This window comes from Chiloscyllium plagiosum, chromosome 28 (assembly GCF_004010195.1).
Source record: "Chiloscyllium plagiosum isolate BGI_BamShark_2017 chromosome 28, ASM401019v2, whole genome shotgun sequence".
NCBI classification, from domain to species: domain Eukaryota; kingdom Metazoa; phylum Chordata; class Chondrichthyes; order Orectolobiformes; family Hemiscylliidae; genus Chiloscyllium; species Chiloscyllium plagiosum.
Genome location: NC_057737.1, coordinates 31,452,145 through 31,461,767, shown reverse-complemented (window position 1 = coordinate 31,461,767; position 9,623 = coordinate 31,452,145). Strand labels below are relative to the sequence as shown.

General features: G+C 42.7%; 1 protein-coding gene across 3 annotated transcripts in view; it reads left to right on the top strand.

The window, feature by feature from the left end:
• Window positions 1-1,034: 1,034 nt before the first annotated feature.
• The window catches only part of nf2b (neurofibromin 2b (merlin)), a 73,355-nt gene continuing 64,766 nt past the window's right edge, over window positions 1,035-9,623 (top strand). For 2 of the 3 annotated variants that reach the window (XM_043718615.1, XM_043718614.1), the window contains exon 1: window positions 1,035-1,257. The gene's annotated coding sequence lies outside the window, so the exon portion shown is untranslated. The remainder of the gene's footprint in view (window positions 1,258-9,623) is intronic. The other variant, XM_043718616.1, reaches the window with a different exon arrangement.

The window sequence follows — 9,623 nt, the reverse complement described above, 5'->3', positions numbered from 1 at the left end:
TTCTGGGAGAAGGAAGGAAGGGAGTTGTTGGAGCAATGAGGGAGCAGCATTGCTGGGAGAAAGAAGGAATGGAGTTGTTGGAGCAATGAGAAGAGAGCAGCATTGCTGGGAGAAAGAAGGAATGGAGTTGTTGGAGCAATGAGGAGAGAGCAGCATTACTGGGAGAAAGAAGGAAGGGAGTTTTTGGAGCAATGAGGGGAGAGCAGCATGGCTCGGAGGAGGAAAGGAGCTGTAGCAATGAGCATAGAGCAGCATTGCTGGGGGAAAGAAGGAAGGGAGATGTCGGAACAATGGGGAGAGGGCAGCAATGCTGGGAAAAGGAAGGGAGTTGTCAGAGGAAAGAGGAGAGAGTAGCATCATTGGGAGAAGGCAGGAGGGGAGTTGTTGGAGCAACGGGGAGAGAGCAGCTTTGCTGGGAGAAGGAAGGCAGGTAGTTGTTGGAGCCATGAGGAGAGAGCAGCATTGCTTGGAGAAGGAAAGAAGGGAGTTGTTGGAAGAATGAGGAGAGAGCAGCGTTGCTGGGAGAAGGAAAGAAGGAGTTGTTGGAGCCATGAGGAGAGAGCAGCATTGCTTGGAGAAGGAAGGAAGGGAGTTGTTGGAGGAATGAGGAGAGAGAAGCATTACTTGGAGAAGGAAGGAAGGGAGTTGTTGGTGCAATGGGGGAGAGCAGCATTGTTGGGAGAAGGAAGGGAGTTGTTGGAGGAATGAGGAGAGAGCGGCATTGCTTGAAGAAAGAAGGGATGGAATTGTTGTAGGAATGAGGAGAGAGCAGCATTGTTGGGAGAAGGGATGATGTAACGAAAACCAAATGCTGGAAAAACTCAACAAGTCTGGCAGTATATGTGGAGAGAAAGCGGAGTCAAATGAATTTCTCTTTGCAGATGCTGCTCGACCTGCTGGCTAACTCCAGCACTTTCTGTTTGGGATTTCCAGCATCCGCAGTTCCTTTGTTTTAAGAAGTGAGTGTGTCGTGATGCCTGGGTTGCTGTTCTGACCTCCCGCCGAGAGGGTGCGCTCCGCCGCTGTTGGTCGCTCCGCTCTGTGGAGCCGCGGCGCAGGTCAGGCCGGAGTAAGCGGATCCTGGTTGTCACTGGTGGCACCAAGTCCGCGCCGTTGCTCAGTGCCGGTGGCTGGGCCATGTTGGTGTCCCGAGAACGGCCGCGCGGTTACCGTGAGGCCGCTGTTAGATAGTCCGGGCTGACCATCAGCTTCAGACCGCAGTGGCTGTAACTCCAGGCCGGGGCTTGCTCTTTGTGGGTGAGTATTGGCAGTGAGCAGTGGCTGAATCCTGGATGGAGCCAGATCAAAGAAAAATGAACTTATTTAAAGGAGATAATCATTTATTGGGGGATGTTGCGGTAACATTTTCAGTTACAGGGTAGCTGGACAGAAGAGGGTAACTCTACTGTTTAGGCCTTCAGAATTGTTTGATCCTGGTTTAGTTTGTGTCGGTTTGTGAAATCTGCATCATCATCTGTAATTTCTGACGTCGATGTTTGTGGATATTTCTCCAATCAAGATATATAATAACCAGAATGGCCAATGATGCGAATTGGGAAATAATCTTAATAATTTTAGCCATCTCGAACTGTCTTTGAACTTGTCTTAAACATATTGGGGAGCAAAGTTAGTTCTCTCTTCACCAAACACACACACACACACACACACACGCAATAAATGATGTACACATTGAAATAAAATTTTCCTTCCATTTTATTTTCAAGTCTAAAGTAGCAGGCGCTTCTACATATGTTTGAAAGGCCATTGTCAGAAAATAAATTCCCAAGTTCTTAACAAAAAGTATCAAGGATTTCATTACTGCCAAAGGGGTGCCATTAAGGAGATTGGCTAACAGACTGAGCCAGGCAGGAGTTCGCAAGAACACAGCATGCCTGGCAGCATCAGGAGGTGGAGAAGTCGATGTTTCGGGTGTACCCTTCTCAGGATTTACATCTGAAACATCGACTTCTCCACCTCCTGATGCTGTCTGGCTTGTTGTGTTCTTCCAGCCTCCTACCTGTCTACTTTGGATGCATAGAATCCCTGCAGTGTGGAAACAGGCCCTTTGGCCCAACAAGTCCACACCGACCCACTCAAGAGTATCCCACCCAAATCCATTCCCCGACTTCATTACTCTACATCTACTCCTAACTAATGGACCTAACCTCCACATTCCTAGACACTATGGGCAATTTAGCATGCCCAATTCACCTAACCTGCAATTTTTAGATTCCAGCATCTGCAGTTTTTTTTTGTCTCTAACAGACTGAGCCACTATAATTTTAGGAGCAGAAGTAGGCCATTTGGTCCATCAAGTCTACCCCATTCAATAAGATCATGATTGATCTGTTAATTCTCAATCTTGGTATCATATTTATTTCTGAGGCACGCTTCTGATTGCATATCTGCAACATAATTCAGCCTGCCTATTTCTACCTTTATTCTGCCTCAGCACATCTGTAAATCCCATACCATGTCTTTGATGCTTTAGATTTGATTTTATCTAATCTAACGCACTGCTGCCCAACCTCAATGTTCTTCCCTTCCTGTAGGTAATCCAAAACTTTGCTTGCCATCTCCTTATTTGCACCAAGTCCTGGTCACCAATGACCACTGTGCTCAATGATATAGATTGACCTAATGCCTTGATGATAAAACTAATCCTTGATTTTAAATTCCACAGCCCCAATAATTTTGCCTCTCCCTGCCTCTAATTTCTTTCACTTGCACAAACTTTTGAGATAATTACCCCTTCCTAATTCTGGCCTCTTGAGCAATCCTGATTTTAACTGTTCTGATGTTCAGCTACCAATGCTCTTAAAATTAGAAGTCCTATATCCTCCCGCCCTCCTACACAAAATGTCTTCTCCCATCTCTCTATTCCTTAACATACTCCTCTTTGATCATGTTTTGACATCATCTTGAGTATTGCCATGTAAGGTTTAGTGTCATTTTTCTTCACAGTATAATACTCCTATGAAGTGCCTAAGTAAGTTTAATTATTTTAAAAGTATTATATAGGTTGTTAACTTATCCATCCAGAAATTCTCGAAGACCTATCTGCCAGTTAGGAACAGAGGATCAGGAGTATGCTATTCAGTCCATCGAAAGCCTGCTTCATCATTCAATTAGATCATGGTTGATCATTACCTCAGGATTATCTTCATATCCATTAATGTCATTAGAATCCAGAAACCTGTTGATTTCTGTCATGAGTATGTTGAATAATTAAGCTTCCACAGCACTCGGGAAGAGGATTGGTAAGATTCACTACCCTCTACGTTAAATTCTTACTCTTCTTAATCTTAAATGGCCAATTTGTTGTTTTGAGGTTATAATCTGTGGTTTTAGACTCACCATTCAAGAGAAGCGTCTTATCTATGCACCCTGTACAAACTTAGAGAAATTTACTGTGCATTTCAGTAAGATCACACACCTCTTATTCTTTTAAATGCGAGGGATTGCAGAAATAGTCTCCTTAGTCACTCATTGGAAAATTCTGCTATCCTAAGGATTAATCTGGGAAGTATATTCCTCTTTGGATAAGGGAACCAAAACTACACAAAGTAATCCAGATGAGGTCTTAGTAAGATTTATACAACTCCAGCAAGACATTTTTACTCTAGTAATCAAGTTCATTGTTATGAAGCTACATGTAATTTGCCTTCTAATGGCTTGCTCGACCTGCACGGTAGCATTTAATAACTCCTGAACAAGGATCCCAGCAATTTCCCGCTAAACCGTGTGGCTGTACGTACTGATTGCAGCATTGACTTCCCGTTCTGTGTGAGGAGCTCAGAGACCTATGCAGACAGTAAGAAAATTAGAGGGAATACTGATACCCAGATACGTACTTGCCAACCTCTCACCATTTTAGAAATATTCTGCCATTATACGCTTATTCACATTATTTTCTATCTGGTATGTCCTAGCCTAATTAGTTGTAATGATCAGTTCTTTGCTAATTTCTTTGCCTTTGTTACTCTATATGTTAGTCCATTCCTTATCTTGACAATTTGTGAATACATTTTTTTCCTGATACAAATTCTACATGTTTTACTTAGTCCCCTTGAACTAGTGTCCCTCATCTAACTTATCCAACTTATTTGAAATAATATTTAAATTTAACTTAATTTGTTTATGTACTTTTATAAGATTAATTCGCAGCATCTGTTAGACTAGTTTCTCCCTAGCCACTCATTCAGTATTCAGATCATGTGAGTTCTCTTTATTGATAAAAAATAGGGAAAGCGCTCAACTGAAGTCATACACTAGCTTCTGACTAATAAATACTATTACATTCATAGATGGAGAAACTCATTCATACTGTTGTTTTTCACAGTAAGATGCATATTCTTACAGTCCTTGAATACAGTGTTATGACTTGATTGGGAATAGTGTTCCAATAATTATATCCCACTGTACCATAATCATCACAAAACATATAAAAATCCCAATGATTTGATTTATTATTGTCACATGCACTGAGAAACAGTGAAAAGTAATGTATTGCATGCTAACCAGATTAATCTCCTATTACATCAGGGTAATAGAACAGAATGCAAAATCAGTATTACAGCTACAGAGAAGATGCAGAGAAAGATCTACTGTAATATATGAGAGATCCATTCTTAGGTCTGATAACAGCAAGGAAGAAGCTGTTCATAAATCTGTTGATACATGTTTTCAAACTTTTGTATCTTCTGCCTGATGGAAGAGGGTGGAAAAGAGTATAATTGGTTTCCCGAAGCAGCAAGAAGTATGGATGGAGTCATTGGAAGGAAGGCTGCTTTCCTTGATGGACTGGGCTGTATTCACAAAACTGTAATTTCTTGCTGTCTTGGGCAGAGCGGTTGCTACACCAAGCTGTGATGCATCCAGAAGGATAGTTCCTATGATGCATCTATAAAAAGTCATTGAGGATATGCTGAATTTCCTTAGCCTTCTGAGTATATAGAGACATTGACGTACTTCTTGACTGTAAAGTCAACATGGATGGACAAAGTTAGATAGTTGGTGATGTTTACACCTAGGAGCTTGAAGCACTCGACCACCTCTACTTCAGCACCATTGATATAGACAGGGGCATATCCTCCACTCTCCTACTGAAGTTGATGACCAGCTCCCTTGTTTTTGCTGACATTGAGGGAGAGATTGTTGTCTTTATACCATGCTGCTAAGCTATCTATCTACTTCCTGTAGTCTGTCTCCTTGTTGTAATCCTCTAAATAAATGGCAGTTCCTTGACCAAATGGAAACTCTTAGTGACGAACAGCTTGGTTGGTGTCATCAGAAATTTCGTCAGAGCTGAATTTGGCCACACAGATCTAAATGTACAAGGTGTATGGAAAAGCGCTGAATATGCTTGTGGATCACCAGTTTTGAGGTTTATTGTGGAGGGGTTGTTGTTGCCTTTCCTTCCTGATTGCAGCCTGCGGGTCGGGAAGTTGAGGATCCAGTTGCAGAGAGGGGAACAGAGTCCTAGGTCTTAGAGTTAGGAGATGAGATTTGATGGAATTATGATGTTGAAAGCGAAGCTGAAGTCAATAAACAGGAGGAGAAAGTGAGGACTGCAGATGCTGGAGATCAGAGCTGAAAATGTGTTGCTGGAAAAGCGCAGCAGGTCAGGCAGCATCCAAGAAGCAGGAGAGTCGACGTTTCGGGCATGAGCCCTTCTTCAGGAATTCGTCAATAAACAGGAGTCAGACATAGGTGTCCTTGTTAACCAGATGTTCAGCGGTGAGTGTAGGGCCAAGGGGATAGGACGTGCTGTGAACCTGTTGTGACAATAGATGAATTAGAACAGATCAAGGCAATCTGGAAAGTTGGATTGATGTGTGCCATTACTAACCTCTTGAAGTATTTCATAATGATGGATGTCAGAGTCGCTGAGTAGTAGACGAGACCACCAAAACACAATTTGTCTGAGTGACTGTTACTCGAAATGAAAGTAAACTACTCTAGGTTCCTTCAGTGGCATAAAAAAAACTATTTTCATTGTATCTCACTTGAATTTAGTATGAGTAGTAAGAAAAAATATACACCTTCTAACTCCCAAACAAAAACTGAAAATGTTGGAAAAACTCAGCAAGTCTGCTAGCATCTAGGAGGAGAGAAACATCATTACATTTCAAATCCGTAATGACTTTTCTTCAGAACACACATAGCCATGATTAAGACAGACAAAAGACAAATGGTTTATGATGTAGTCCATGGGTGGGAAAGAATCTTGCGGGGTAAACAAATTTCAAAAGTCTAACCACAAGCTGTAAAGTCCTTTTTCAGTCCTTTTGATTTTTGCAGTGGTGAGCTGCAATTGTTGGTATGGTGACAGTATCCCTGGGATTCCATGATTGATCAGCTGAACTTAGATCTCGTCTTGCAAAATTATTCCTTTTCATCGTTGACATTTTCTATCTTTTTTGGAGAGAGAGAAATGCTGTCTGCAGGCTCTTGATGTTTCACTTTCTGCTGCTCTTGACACAGCTTTTTTAACACTCTTCAACTCAACCAATGAGCTGTTGCCAGGTAGAATTTCTTTAAATTGAAAGATTCTTGATTCTTTGGCTCAATGGTTAGCACTGCTGCCTTAGAGTGCCAGAAAAACGTGTTCGATTCCAGCCTTGGGCGATTTTCTGTGTGGAGTTTGCACGTTCTTCCCATGTCTGTGTGGGTTTCCTCTGGGTGCTTTGGTTTCCCCCTACAATCCAAAGATGTGCAGGTTAAGTGAATTGGCCATGCTGAATTGCCCATAGTGTCCAGGGATGTGTAGGTATGTTAGTTAGGAGTACATGTAGAGTAATAGGTTAGAGAAATGGGTCTGGGTGGGTTACTCTTCGGAGGGTCAGTGTGGACTGGGACCAAATGGTCTGTTTCAGCACTGTGGGGATTATGATTAACTTCTTCATGGAATACTTGATTTTCAAGTTGCAAATCTTTTCTTTTCTAAAAGTTATTAAAGCACTCCAAACCCCACATCTGTTTATTGTCCCAAAAAAATTAAAAAATTATGATATCTCATAACTGAAAAAATACTGACTCTGTAGTCCCCATCCTTTTGCTTATTATAGCCTTCTGATTAACTCAACTGATATCAGAATGCCACTAAACTTGAAAAATCATTTAACCTTTGTTACAAGTACATCATCTGCCTTATGCTCCCTACAACCCTTTTTATGTGGGCCTCAAAATTAAAGTGATGAGATCAAAAGCCTGCACTAACCAAGCTGTTCGTCACTAAGAGTTTCCATTTGGTCAAGGAACTGCCATTTATTTAGAGGATTAATAACTCATGTCAGAATCATGACCTTAATGTTGACTAACCACTTGCTGCCCCCTTTTTCCCCCACTTGTGGGACATGGGTATCACTGGTAGAGCCAGCATTTATTGCCTGCCCTTATTTGCCCTTGAGAAGACTGTGACAAGATGCCTTGTTGAATTGTTGCTGTCCATGTCCTGTAGGTGTACCCATAATGCCGTTAGGAAGGGAATCCCACAATTTGACCCCATGAACATGACGAAGAATGATATATTTCCAAGTCAGGATGGTGAGTGAATTAAAAGAGAACTTGCAGGTGGTGTTTTTCCGATAAAACTGCTGCCCTTCCAGATGGAAGTGGTCATGGGTTTGGAAGGTGCTGTCTAAGGATTTTGGGCGAATTTCTGCATGCATCTTTTAGACAGTGTTGCGCCTGAGCGTTGGTGATGAAGTGGCTGAATGTTTGTGGATGTTGTGCGCATTAAGCTTCTTGAGTGTGGTTGAAACTGCACTCATCCAGGCAAGTGCTGAATCTTGCATCACATTCCTGATTTGTGTCATGTGGACAGGTTTTGGGGTATTAGGAGATGAGCTACTCACTGCAATATTCCGAGAGTCATAGAGTTCTATGGCACGGAGCCCATCCCTTCAGCCTAAAGTGGGGCATGCCGACCAAAATGTCTATCCACCCTAACCCCATTTCCCTGCACTTGGCCCATATCCTTCTAAATCTTTCCTATCCGTGTATTTGTCTAAATACCTTTTTAAATGTTGGTAATGTACTTGCTTTGATTACTTCTGCTGGCAGCTCATTCCATATGTGTACCATCCTTGTAAAAAAGTTGCCCTTCACATTCCCTTTTATTCTTTCCCCTCGAACCTTAAACTGATACCCTCTAGACAATAGGTGCAGGAGGAGGTGCACCACCATTCAATATAATCATGGCTGATCATCCTTAATCAGTATCCTGCCTTATCTCCATAACCTTTGATTCCACTATCCTTGAGAGCTCTATCCAACTCTTTGTTAAATGAATCCAGAGATTGGGCCTCCACTGCCCTCTGGGGCAGAGCATTCTACACAGCCACCACTCTCTGGGTGAAGAAGTTTCTCCTCATCTCTGTCCTAAATGGTCTACCCCGTATTTTTAAGCTGTGTCCTCTGGTTCGGCACTCACCCATCAGCAGAAACATGTTTCCTACCTCCAGAGTGTCCAATACTTTAATAATCTTATATGTCTCAATCAGATCCCCTCTCAGTCTTCTAAACTCAAGGGTATACAAGCCCAGTCGCTCCAGTCTTTCAGCGTAAGGTAGTCCTGCCATTCCAGGAATTGACCTTGTGAACCTACGCTGCACTCCCTCAATAGCCAGAATGTCTTTCCTCAAATTTGGAGACCAGAACTGCACACAATAGTTCTTGATTCCCCAACCCTGGGAAAAAGACTGAGTGTATTCACCCTATCCTTGCATCTCATTATCTAATACATTGTATAAGATCCCTGCTCAGCCTCCAGCCCGAAAGAAAACAGTCTTAGCTTGTCCAACTGTTCCTATAACTCAGGCAACATTCTTGGCAACTGAGTCCAGGCAACATTCTTGTAAATTCCTTCTGCACTCTTTCCAGTAATATCCTTCCTATAGCAAGGTGACCAGACTGAACACAGTACTCCAAGTGCAGCCACACCACCATTCTGTACAACTGCAACATAACTTCCCAACTTCTATACTCAGTGTCCTGTCTGATGAAGGCCACTGTGCCAAAAGTCATCTTCACTGCTCTGTCTGCCTGTGACTCCACTTTCAGAGAACCGTGCACCAGAACTTCAAGATCCCTGGGTTCCACTACACTCCTTGAGGCCCTACCATTCACCATGAAACTCCGACCTTGATTTGACTTCCCAAAATGCAAGACCTCACACTTCACAAAATTAAACTCTATTTGCCATTTCTCGACCCACTTCCCCAGCAGATCAAGGTCCTGCTGCAGTTTCTGATAACCTTCCTCACTGTCCGTGATACCATGTATTTGAGTGTCATCTGCAAACTTACTAATCATGCATTGTACGTTCTCATCCAAATCATTGATATAGGTAACAAACAGCAATGGGCCCAGCACTGACTCCTGAGGTACACCACTATTCATAGGCCTCCAGTCTGACAAGCATCCTTCCACTATTAACTTCTGTTTCCTACCATCAAGCCAATTGTGTATCCAATTTGCCAGCTCCCCCTGGATTCCATGCGATTTAACTTCCCAGAGCAGCTTACCATATGGAACCTGGCACGGTGACTCAGTGGTTAGCACTGCTGCCTCACTGCAGCAGGGACCCGGGTTGGATTCCTGCCTCGAACAACTGTCTA